This window comes from Hemitrygon akajei, chromosome 5, assembly GCF_048418815.1.
Source record: "Hemitrygon akajei chromosome 5, sHemAka1.3, whole genome shotgun sequence".
Classification (NCBI taxonomy): Eukaryota; Metazoa; Chordata; class Chondrichthyes; order Myliobatiformes; family Dasyatidae; genus Hemitrygon; species Hemitrygon akajei.
Genome location: NC_133128.1, coordinates 84,146,421 through 84,159,604, shown reverse-complemented (window position 1 = coordinate 84,159,604; position 13,184 = coordinate 84,146,421). Strand labels below are relative to the sequence as shown.

At 43.5% G+C, this 13,184-nt stretch overlaps 1 long non-coding RNA gene across 1 annotated transcript; it reads left to right on the top strand.

Moving 5' to 3' along the window:
• The first annotated feature begins 3,259 nt into the window (after nt 1-3,259).
• Nucleotides 3,260-9,152, top strand: LOC140727932 (uncharacterized). The gene is made up of 3 exons (XR_012098973.1): nt 3,260-5,250; nt 6,100-6,236; nt 6,446-9,152. It is a non-coding gene; the product is annotated as an uncharacterized lncRNA (long non-coding RNA).
• Nucleotides 9,153-13,184: the final 4,032 nt, after the last annotated feature.

Genomic DNA, 13,184 nt, shown 5'->3' with positions numbered 1-13,184 from the left:
GATTTATAATTAAAATTTTTATTATATTTATTGTGATCTGTACTTCAGGGAGCGCGAAGCGCAGAAACAAATATCACCGTGATGATTGTACGCTCTAGTATCAATTGTTTGGTGACAATAAAGTACTTGTATTTGCATTTTGTATTTGCATCTGGTACTGTAAGCTGGGCAGGTAGTCTGATGACTTTGAAGCAGCAGAGACCATCAGGAGAGGTTAATGTGTGTCAAGGGTTGATATAATCCATGCACTGATGGAAAATGACACTGTTTTCAGATGATGCTGTTAAGATGAAGCGGACATACAGTATATGAACTCAAAGAAAACGAGGTATAATTACAAGATGTAACTGTGTGGATAAGATGCTGTGCAATTCTGTGACTGCTGAGAGTTATATTCAAATGTGACATGGGGCGAGTGTGGTCCAATTCGCTTGATGATGCTGGACCCATTTGAGGGGAGTATTAGCAGTGGCAATGTAAGGCTGCAGACAGGGTGAGTTAGGATAGATTACATAGGATGCTATGAGTGAATTGCATGAGGCATTATTGCAATGTAAAGGATGGAAATCTAACTGGATTTAAACAAAGAATTTCAGGAAGGATGACGGAGGATGCAACGTGTACAAGGATGGTGTATGGCAGACAAAGACAACAGGCTCCAAGGTATTTCTTCTGGGCAATTTGAAGGTCAGGGGATTAGTATCAGCCAGGATGAAAAGTTGAATAAACAAGAGAAAATCTGCAGATGCTGAAAATCCGAGCAACACTCACAAGATGCTGGAGGAACTCAGCAAGCCAGGTAGCATCTGTGGAAAAAAAAGCACAGTCGACGTTTCAGGCCGAAACCCTTCCTGAAGCATCAGCTGCCTGGCCTGCTGAGTTCCTCCAGCATTTTGTGTGAGAACTGTTTAACAGGAGGAACCGGTGAGGGAGCAAGAGGTGGGTCTTTTGGACAAACTGAGCTTTGCGGGGATGCAGGGAAGAAACCAGAGAAAGATATACCTGTAACACCCTGGATAAGAACATGTTTATTGAATCACTACAGTTATGCTGTTGGGTATTTTATTCTCTGCAGGGTTTTTGTAAAACGCAGAGCATTCTGTTAGTCAAATTTTACAGTCCAGTATTTCGTTTTCGGTTAAGACAACAAGTCATTTATTTATTTAGGTACGTTTTATCAGCCAGTCAGGCTTGTGCTGATAACATTCTGTCCAATGAGATGCCATGGGACACTGGAGAGAGATTAGTGGCACCCAATTTCTGGGAGAACGTGGGTTTTTGGGGTCATTTTGTGGGGGCTGAGGGAAAAGTGAGGTGCAGAGAGCAGCGCAATGAACGATGCTCACGGGACCCTGCCCGAAGGAGAGATACTGGTGTAAGAAATTCTTTGTGCAGACGATTGGTTCCATGGAGGAAGTGCCAGTACTCCTGATTTAGCCAGTCAAGTCGTAACAGGCCTTCGAAGAATGTTCGATTCGTGGCTGGTGTCTTCCACGCGGAATGTGAGTTCAGTACTGTGAGAGAATAAAGCGAGGCACACGCCTACACAGCAATGAGCTCCGTTTATGTGCACGTTTAACTGTATGGACCCCGTTTCTGCTACTGTTTGTTAAAGTTGAAATACTTGTAAATAAACTTCCACTGAAAGTTCATGTCGGAGTAAGTTTCGTTATTTCCTGGTGAATGGTAACTTGTGCATGTGTTTATACATGTTTATACAGCATTCACTTCGTTCCAACTTTCCTGCTTGTGCTGAACCCGAATCATTCCAACCCCGGAAATGTGTAGTTTATTGGAAAAAGCTGTCCCAGGCATTGCTGAGTCACGTGGCTGTTAGTCAGAGACAGCCAATGAGCCACGGGAGAGGGTTACATACCAAATAGTCCATAATTCTAGAACAGAGTAAGTGCACCCACCCACCCCCACTCCCCAAGCCTTGTAAAATCTTATGAAGTGCTACCGTACAAATTAAGGATTGAAAGTGTAAACAAATGGACATTAAGAGTTTAGCCATTCTTCTTTCAAATTACAGCCGGAACTTTCCCTTGATTTTGTGACATTAAAATAGTGCTTAACTTCCCTTTGGAAGATCACCCACGGAGGAGTTTATGCCACCACACACTGAAATTCTCAAACTGCAGAGCAACCTATTCTCCACATGCAGAACTTGAAACTGCAAATGGAAAATAAATCCATGGTGTTTGCAATACCGTCAGGTTCACTGAGATCATTATACACCGTGCAGGTTTTAAGCTGTTTTTCTTTTTTTTCTTTTTATACTAATCTGGTAAAATATAGTTTGGGCCCCACCAACGTCTATAATTAAATTCAAAGGAATTACCGGAATACGGTTCGAGCAAGAAATTCCTCCACCAAAGCTATGGTAAACTTGTCAGGAGTTGACACAGTGGATTTAGCCGATGGACCTGCTTCCTCTCCAGCTCCGGCTACCCCGACACTATCTCCGTGGAGCTTGCACCTTCTCTCGGTGACCATCCACCGGGAGAAGGTGCAAGTGAGTTGGTAAATTGCCCCTAGTGAGCGGTACAATGAGTGGAGTGGAGTTGGTGAGTATGCAGAGAAAATAATGTAGATTTTCGTAAATAAAATAGCAGAGGCGTTTTACATTTAAGAGAAACTGGAACTACTCCTTTTATTGTAAAGCCAAATGCAGACTATAAAGCGTGGTAAAAAAAAATATAGCAGACAAGCCTCTTAAAGTGAACTCCAACTCAACGTCGATGGTTGTGCATTGTGCATATATTTCCAATCGTTACATTACCACACTGGAACCCTATTACCCTGCCAGAATTTACCAAACCCAGCACCGCGAGCCTGCCCCCAGCTCAGATGGTGTGCGTTATGGCGGACACCAAAGGAGCCGGAATGGGGGTGTGATGGAGTCTGACACCGAGGTTATCGGCCATTGCAGCCCAGAGGTCTGATGTGAATTGGAGACCGTGGTCAGAGGAACTATCAGATGGGGTGCCAACCCGAGCAACCCAGGTGCTGATGAACGCCCGGGCCATATCTCTGGCCGTCCTCGATGGTAGAGGGATGACCTCTGGCCGCCGTGGTGACGAGGTGAACGAAACCCACGGGGAGGGGGCGGAAGCAGGGGCACGGGGTAGGGTCCACTCAACTTGTCGCTCAGAGATCTCGAAGGGTGGCAGTGGTGCCCGAACATGACGGCTAGTTTTTGCCCGCTGGCACAACACAGGCCGCACTCCAGTCACACCGTGCCGCACAAATTTTAGTGCAGCCACTTCCTGTGAGGCCTTGCGGCTCGGATGTGGGAGGCCGTGAATGGAGTTAAAAACAGTATGCCTCTAGTTTGCGGGCACAATGGGGCAAGGGCAACTTGTTGAGACATCACACAGGGAAATAAAAAAACGTTTCCATGAACTTAATGCAGCCAACCGCAGGCCCGTGACTGCTGTTCGGTAAGCCTGGACCTCTGGGTCAGTAGCTTGGTCGGCTGCCATGTTGACATAGTCAGCCACGGCATTATCTTTCCCCTTGATGTGTTGTATATCAGTTGTGAACTCTGATATGTAAACTCTGACAGGTGGCGTTGCTGCCGTGAAGACCAAAGGTCTGACATTTTGACCATCCAGAGTTCAGAAGACAACAAACTGTTCAAATGCAAAAGAAGAAACAATAATAGTAAATAAGCAATAAATATCAAGAACACGAGATGAAGGGTGAGCCCATAGGTTGTGGGAACATTCCAATGAAGGGGCAAGTGAAGATATCCCCTTTGGTTCAAGAGCCTGATGGTTGAGGGGTAACAACTGTTTCTGAACCTGGTGGTGTGAATCCTGAGGCTCTTGTACCTTCTTCCTGATGGCAGCAGTGAGAAGAGAGCATGTCCTGTGTGGTGGGGGTCCCTGATGATGGCTGCTGCTTTCCTGCAACAGCACTCCGTGTAGATGTGCTCAGTGGCGGGGAGGACTTTATCTGTGATGGACTGAGCTGTACTCTATCCACTACTTCTTATAGGATTTTTCATTCAAGGACATTGGTGTTCCCATACCAGGTTGTGATGTGGCCAGTCAGTATACTCTCACTACACATCTGTAGATGTTTTTCCAAGTTGTAGATATCATGCTGAATCTCCATAAACAAAGTAGAGGCATTGCCGTGCTTTCTTCGTAATTGCACTTTTGTGCTGGGCCCAGGACAGGTCCTCTGAAATAGTAACACCAAGGAATTTAAAGATGCTGACCCTCTCGACCTCTGATCCTCCGATGAGAATAGACTTATGGACCTCTGGTTTCCTTCTCCTGGTCAATAATCAGCTCCTTAGTTTTGGTGACATTGAGTGAGAGGTTGTTGTTATGGCACCACTCAGCCAGATTCCCAATCTCCTTATATGCTGATTCATCACCACCCTTGATTCGGCCCATGACCACGGTGTCATCAGCAAACTTAACTATGGCATTGGAGCTGTACTTAGCCATACAGTCATAGGTGTAAAGTGAGTAGAACAGGGAGCCAAGCACACAGCCCTGCGGTGCACCTGTGCTGATGGAGATCATGGAGATGTTGTTGCCAATCCAAACTGACTGGGGTCTACAAGTGAGGAAATCCAGGATCCAATTGCACAAAAAGATATTGAGGTCAAGTTCTTGGAGCTTATTGATTAGTTTTGAGGGGATGATAGTATTGCATGTCAAGCTGTAGTCAATGAAGAGCATCTTGATGTATGAATCTTCACTGTCCAGATGTTCCAGGGCTGAGTGAAGAGCCAGTGAGATGGCACTTTATGTGGACCTATTGCTCCAGTCAGCAAATTAGAGGCGCTGGTATCATTGATCAGCTTTGATAAGATTTATTTACAGAACCCCTCTGCAAGTTTACAAGCTCACAGTTGCTTGTCATTTTGTTCTGCCTGCTCTCTGTCCCCTATACTAGACAGCAACTTTGAAGGAATGGTATCTTTACTCATAGTCTTCCGGATGCAACGTTTAGTATAACAAATTAACATCAGAAGTAGATCCTGCCATTTTTCATTTCTGGATATCATTCATTTTGTTATTTTATCTCTTCTGTTTCTCACCTCATCAGACCTGTCTTCTCCTCTGTACTTACTTAAAACCTGCCTCTATATTTTGCCAGTTATTGACTTGTGATGTCAACTGCTTCCCTCTGTCTCTTTTCTGTCAGTTTTCATACTCGTGTTTAGCTTAGTAATGGAGTCAGACTCTGTGGATCAACTGGAATCGATGTCAACGCAAATCTACCACGGTGAGAAATCTGTCTAAAAGGAATGTTTTCCTTTTTCTGTACAAAATACTCTGATTTTGTATCTTGTTAGAAATTTGTTTTACTCGATTGCTATGATGTCTGACAAACCATATGCTCTGTGTAAATCTCGGTTTGACAGAAACTGCAATGCCGCAAATATTCCCCAAAAATACACAAACATATTAATTGAAAGCTAGACACATTAAACTATCTCTCTATGTGCCCCTGCAGATTTCAGTTAATCTAGGGCAATAGTTTGCTTAATTTGAACTGACTGTACCCGCATTTGGTGAAGCACATTTCCTCCACTTGGGCATGTTTGGGTGGGAGTCAAGATAAGGGATTAACCATTCAGAACAGAGATAACAACCCCAAGGGCAGTAAATCTTTGGAATTTTTCTTCCAAAAGCAGTGGAGGCTCAGTCACAGATCACATTTATTCAAAGTAGATTTGTTATCAAAGAATGGATAAATTATCCAACCCTGAGATTTGTCTGCTCACAGGCAGCCACAGAGCAAGAAATTTGAAAGAATGTAGTTAAGATTTTTAGTAATCAATGGTAACAAGCCCATGCAGGAAAGTGGCAATGAGGAGCCAGGTGGCCTCTATATGTGAATCAGACAATTCTCAAGTTTACTGATTGATTTTGAACTTAACTTGAACAGAAAAATTACTTCAAGAATCAGGAAGTTTACACAATTGTACTTTCAATAAAAACAATATACTCCAAGTCAGGTTAAGTAACAACTGCAAGGGAAGAAATGGTTAACATTCTAGGTTGCTAACTTTTCCCTTTCTTTGAAACGTTAGTTGCTGCTTGTTTATATTTACTTATTTACACTTTTCAGACTATGAGATTGCATGGGCAATACTTCTGACTCTGAATTCACTTCAAGACATCATGTCAGATTTTAAATCTGGTAAGGACCAACCGCTTGAACTCTGAACTTGAAACAGAGAGTGCTGAGAACACTCAGCACATCAGGTAACACCAATTGCAGAGAAACATTAAGCTAGTGTTTGTATCTTAAACAAGATATTAAAACATTTTGTACAGCCATTTCTGTGGAATATTTCTGTACGTAAATTAGCTGACTTTTTTTAAATCTAATCAGAGTTAAAATTACTTTATTGGATGTGGAAGGTGTTGTATGGACACAGATTTCACTGATGTATCTTTTCCCTTCCCAACAGAAATACACCAAAAGCTGCAAAATCTTGAAGAAGAAAAGTTAGCCTTGCAGAAGCGAGAGAGTCTCATTAAGAACTTGGCAAAGTTAGCCCATTCACTGACTACCAAAGCTAAGAGATAGCAGTGACTGCTCCAAGCTGGTTGCTAAACTGTCTTGCTTCATACGGGAAACTATATTTGTTTTGAGAAAAGCCATTGAGTGCATTGACAATGGAACTGAAGTAAACCATGACTGCAGAGTTCCTTGGGTTTTAAGTGCAAAGCATCTAAGAAATAATTTTGACTTCAGCACCACTTGCACTCAACTCACTCCAGAGCCATCCTTGACAAGACTTCCTGGTGGGGCAGGTGTCTCCTATATTAGGCAAGAGCCAGTGAATCTACATAAAGCAACACCCTATGATATACAAAGGTCTGTGATCTGATTTTTACTGTTACTTAGGAGGACTGAGACAGACAATTGCAGAGCAGAATATTTCCTCTCTGCAGAAATTTTGAAGACTGTGACCTCCCTGAGGAGCTGGCCACTGGAGTACCTGACCACTTGGTGCCCTGGAATTGCAGCTGATTTCCATCTCTTCCATGTCTTCCAGCCTGCTGTCCAGTTAGTTACCCTGATATTTATCAATAAAAGTGCAACTCATCGTACATCCTGCAGAAGACCATTAAACATATTGTGTTTCTTGCCAATAGGCAGTAGATAAACTTCATAGAAGAACCCTTGGTCTAGGCCATACAGTCATCTACTGGCCAAACATAGCAACTGCTGAATTAACGGTAGGGCTTCCATTCTAAATATCTACAGTCATCATTTCACTATTTGACATAACCAACATTCACAGCAATGCTGTTATATCGAAGTTCAACTAAAATGCATTATAAGCGCAGGATATAAATAACATTTATATACAGAAAACCATACTTCCATTCTTGTTAATGAGGTGTCCTAATTTTTTTTATTGCTTATTAAAAGCTGTAGGCTATTCATATATAAATGCAAGTACCTTTCTCCCATGCCTTTCAAAATAACTGAACATGTAACATAGAAATCTGTGGCACATTACAGGCCCTTCGGCCCACAGTGTTATGCCGACCATGTAATCTACTCTAGAAACTGCCTGGAATTTCCCTACTGCATAGCCCTCTATTTTTCTAAGCTCCATGTACCTAGAGGCTCTTAAAAGACCCTATTGTGTATTGATAAACATGTGAATCATAGATCACATGGCCACTCAATCCTTCTCCAGCAATTAATGAGATTATGGCTCATTTGATTGTAACTTCCCTTTCAATTCATTTCTGCCCATAGTAACCTTTCATCCTCTGCTTTTAAAAGACTTTTGGGGCTCTCAGAAGAAAATGTGTTTCAACTCTGTCTTAAATGAGCACCCTTATTTTGAAACAGTGACACCAAATCCTGGATTCTCCGACAGGAGGAAATCTGGATTCCACATTCATCCTGTCAAGACCCTATTCACTTTTTTTAAAATCTCCAGCAGATACAAGCCTGGCCTGTGCAACCTTTTCTCATAAGATAACCTGCCCAATCCAGGGATTCATCTAGTAAAGCTTCTCCAAGATGCTTTTAATACATTTCAGTGTGGTAGCCCTTCGGATTCGAAGAAGACACACTGACATACAGTTCATCTGTGAACACGGAGGTCTTGCTGATCCTGGAGTCAATTTCTTTGTCCAAAGACTTATCACTCAAGATGATGCTTCCTAAGTATCGGAAGCTGTTTACATTTGTCAGCGGGGTATCGTCAACAGTGATTTTTGGTTCTATGGGGTTGGTGTTTGGCACGGACTGGTGAAGTACTTCAGTCTTGTTCGGCTGATAGTCAGGCCAAAGGGCATAGCAGCATCTGAGAATTTGTTCAGCATCAACTATAGATCACCGTCTTTGTGCGCCAGGAGCGCACAGTCATCAGCGAAGAGGGTTTCTTGAATGACTGTATGGAGGCACTTCGTCCGTGCGTTCAATCGGCGAAGGTCAAAGAGAGAGCTGTCCAATCGTACCTGATGTACACTCCCTCCTTCAGACCTTGGACAGCACGTGACAACATGCAGGTGAAGAACAGATTGAACAGGACTGGGGCTAGTACACAGCCCTGCTTCACCCCATTGGAAATGGCAAATGCAGCTGACGTATCACCACTGCAAAGGACCTGTCCTGGAGCAGCTGAATCATCTTCACGAATTCCCTCGGGCATCCGTAACGTCCCAGGATGATCCAGAGAGCCTCCCTGTTTACAGTATCAAATGCCTTTGTCATGTCAATGAAGACAGAGTTAAGAGGCTTGTTCTGCTGGACACACTTCTCCTGGACTTGCCTCATGGCAAATATTATGTCTACTGTACTCCGTTCTGGCCGAAAGCCACCGGGAGGTTCCTTTCCGAGACAGTGACAAGTCTGTTCAGGTGAATGTGGGCAAAAATCTTGCCTGCGCTGGACAGCGGTAAGATACCCCTGTAGTTTCTGCAGTCTGATTTGCTTCCCTTGTTTTTGTAGAGAGCCACAATGAGGGCATCACGGAAGTCATCAGGCATCTCCTCTGTGATCCAGGTGTCTTACAGGATACATTTACATCCTCTCAAAATGACCAGTCCTGTACATTGTGCACCTGATGTGGCCTCACTAGGTAACTAAAGCACACTACTTTTGTATTCAGTGTTCCTATCAATAAATGGCATTTTCAGCTTTCCGAATCTCGTGCTACAGCTCAACTCCAATCATTTGTAAATCATGCACTAGGGCACCTGCATCTCTGATTGCCAGAGTCCCTCACCAGTACATAATAAGACTACTTGGTTCTCTTTAGTATAGATTTTTTAAATCACATTTCCCCCTCAGAATACTCCATTTGCCAGATTTTCTGGACATTTATCGATCAATCTGTTTTCCTTTGTAGCCACAATGTTGATTTCAAAACTGACCTTCACTATCTTGCCATCAACAGCAATTTGACACACATGCCTCATTAGAAGAATAATTTGTATAAATAGAGAGCCTAAGATGATCCCTGTGGCACACTGTACCACCTTGTCTACGATAAAGAGACCCATTTATGTCTGCTCTGCTTGACAGCCAATAATCTTTCTCACTAATGCTACCTCCTATATTATTTTCCAGAATATTATTTTAAGTGGCACCATCTCAAGTACATTCTGGGTATCTCTGTACAGTGGATCTACTTTACTAATGCAAGACTAATCAAACGTTTTTTGTTTTAACAGAACTGTTGACTCTGCTCCCTAACAATTTCTCTGACAGACTGTTAAGCTAACAAGCTTGTATTTTCCTGTTTGTCTCCTTCCGGTTTTGCATTCAAGAGTTACGATTGTTATTTTCCAATCTATTGAAATTTTCCTCAGTCTTAAAACTGGCTCAGTAGCCATTTCTATTAAGAACCTAGGATAAGCTTAATTCAATGTTATTGGTTGAGGGATCTTTGACCTGAAATATCAATTTCTAAACAAAATATTTCATTTCATGTAATTGTGCTTCTTAGCACAAAAAAGATTTGTACTAAATCAGCATGAACAAGTTTATAAATTGTGATGCTAAAAGATCTGTGTTTTAAGTTTAAAAAGTTTTAAATTACAAACAAAAATTCTGCAGATGCTGGAAATCCAGAATAACACATACAAAATGCTGGAGGAATTCAGCTGGTCAGGCAGTATCTATGGAACTGAATGAACAGTTAACAGTGTGGGCCAAGACCCTTAATCAGGACTGGAAAGGAAGAGGTGTGAAGCCAGAATAAGAAGGTGTGGGAGGGGGAGGGGAAGGAGTAAGGTGACAGATGAGGCCAGGTGGGTGAGGGAGGGGTGATGAAGTTAGAAGCTAGTAGATCACAGGTTCAAAAGCTAAGGGACTGGAGAAGGAATCTTAATAGGAGAGTAGACCATGGGAGAAAGTGAAGGGTGGTGGGGTCACCATCGGGTGGTAGATGGGTGAGAGGGGAGCCAGAGTGGAAAATGGAAGAAGAGGGAAGGGGATGGGGGGGAAAATTACCAAAAGTTGAAGAAACCAATATTAATGCTATCAATTTGGAGGCTACCTAGACAGAATATGAGGTGTTGATTTCATTGTGGCAGTAGACCAGGCCATGGATCCACATGGGGTGGAGATTGGAATTAAAATGGTTGGCCAGTGGGAAAATTGTTGCAAATGGAGCTTGCCAAAACAGTCCCCCAATCTATGTCAGGTCTCACTAATGTACAGGAGGTTGCATTGGGGGCACGGGATACCATAGACGACCCCAAGAGACTTGCTGGTGAAGTTGTGCCTCACCTGAACGGACTGTTTGGGACCTTGGAAGGAAGTAAATGGGCAAGCGTAGCACTTCCTCTGCTTTCAGGGGGTAAATGGCAGGAGGGAGATTAGTGGAGAGGGATGAATTGATAATGGAATCGTGGTGGGCGCAGTCCCTGTGGAAAATGGGGGAAGGGGGAGTGTGCGGTAGTAAAGATGTGTTTGGAGGTAGGGTCCTGTTGAAGATGGCTGAAGTTGTGGACAGAACCGCCATTGCCCTGGTGGGCTCAAACATGCGCTGCACTAAAAAGCCATCTCCGGGGCCTTCTACAAATTGCCTCTCTTGGGATCCAGCACCAACAGGATTTTCCCAATCGACCTGCTTATTGAAATGCTCCACGATGATCACCACACTGTCCTTTTTACATACCCTTTCCATCTCCCGTTGTAATTTGTAGCCGTCATTCTGGCTACAGATCAGAGGCCGGTGTAAACTCCCATCGGAGTCTTTTTACCCTTGTAATTTCTTAACACTACTGGCGTGTACCGTTCAGCTGGGTCTACAACAAATCAGTGGATCACATTATTAATGCATTTATTATTTTACACACAAACATTTGTAAGTTTGCTCACCCATGGGCTTTTGTAGATCCCACTTCGGTACATTGCGTTTTTCAAGTTACAAATTCATAAAGAATTCGTTTGGCATGTTCTTGCCCAATCAGAGCACACGCCTCCTTCCCTGGATAAAATAAAGTCGAAAGCCATTTGGTTTTTCAGTGCTGCTCTGCGGACCGCCACCAATTCTGTCTACAATTTAGATATTGCTTTGTTGGGTTTGATCGAAAGCACATGCAGTTTCATTTGCTAAATTTTCCTTTGCTGGTGTCACGTTAATCAGTACCTGTGCCGTATCAGTTCCCATAGGCCTTCCCCAAGGACAACTCTGAGGTTAGCGCTGTTTTGTATGCAGCATCCTCTAAAACACCTTTTACCAAACTATATCCCCATCCTCCCCCGGTGACATTTTGACTGTATCGGTAAGTGGAGGAAGGGGTTTATGTTTCTGAGTCCCAGCATCGTTGTACCAACATAGCCAGGGCAGAGCGTTGGGCCAATTAAAGTAACAGTTCACCTCTGCCTCATTAAAGAGACGGGCAACGAAAAAAGGCCCACCCACTTCCACGTGCCTGGACTTCCATTCAAACCCAGCAGTTTAGGACGTTGGTCCTGTTTCTACATTTGCAAGTCAATCGCAAGAAAATGTTCCTGTCAATTGCATTTGTCAGAGAAAAGAGAAGCGCTAATCCAGCCGCTTGTCATTAGGGCCTTAATGGCTGTATACAATCTCTGGGCTCTACCTCGTGGTATAGTCCCGCTTGCTCACACATGTAGCCAAGTTCATTCTTAAAATTGTTCCGTTCGTCCTTTGCACTAGGGTCTCTGACTGAGAATGGAAATTGATTCACCTGTAAGGCGTTGCCTACAATAGGTACTAATCCCAAATCACGGGATTATTTTCTTTAACAAATATTTCGCTACTGTGACTGCTCTATTCGTTCCACAAGGAAATGCTTCACCATGGTGAGAACACATCAATAATGACTAATACTTACACCATTTACATTAAGATGATTCGATAAAGTGTAAAAATAGGTCATCTGACGACAGGGTATGAACCCGTTAATTAGGCATTTTTCCCGGATTTTGAAGGTATATCTCACATCTCATAAATTGTCTACAAATTTGTTCCGAATACTCCAGGGCTATGCCAAGTTTAGTTTAATTAATTAATCATTCCCCTCTTGCCCGCATGTGTGAACTTGTGAACTCATCCAGCAATCCGCGGTACCTGGGTCGAATTTGCCTGGGGCGCAATCCGTTTTCTCGGCGTGAAACCTCATTGTGCTGTTTACAATCCAGCTTTCCCCATATCGTTACTAAAGCCGAACCGTCAACGAAGACCATTAAACCGGCATTAACAACAGGAGAATCAGTAAGGTGCACACGGAATGCTATTGTTTCATGTGTAGGGTCGTGGGGAAGAGCGCCCATAAGAGTTGCACAGCGAGTAACTCGGGATCATTGATAACTCGATTTCGTACGTAGCTGGCCAGGCGGGTCAGCATGTACGAAACAGCTGTCACAACCACGGATTCGGCAGCGCAGGAGGTACGGTAACTGCGCTTGTGAATTTGCACGTGTCAGGTCATTATTATTTAACCGTGATACTATTTAACTCCATTCTTGTCATCGTCGTGCTCGTCGCGACTTGGACAGAGCATAGCAACGCTTCGCTGCTGTTTTGTGTTCGGCCTTCCCTGATATATTGGGCTTTCAAATCAACTGACTCTGAAGACTGGCGGTATTCGTTTAATACCCTTGTAAGCGGAACAAGTGCTACACCTGCCCTTACACTTCCTCCCTCACCACCATTCAGGGCCCCAGGTGAGGCGACACTTCACCTGTGAGTCGGCTGGTGT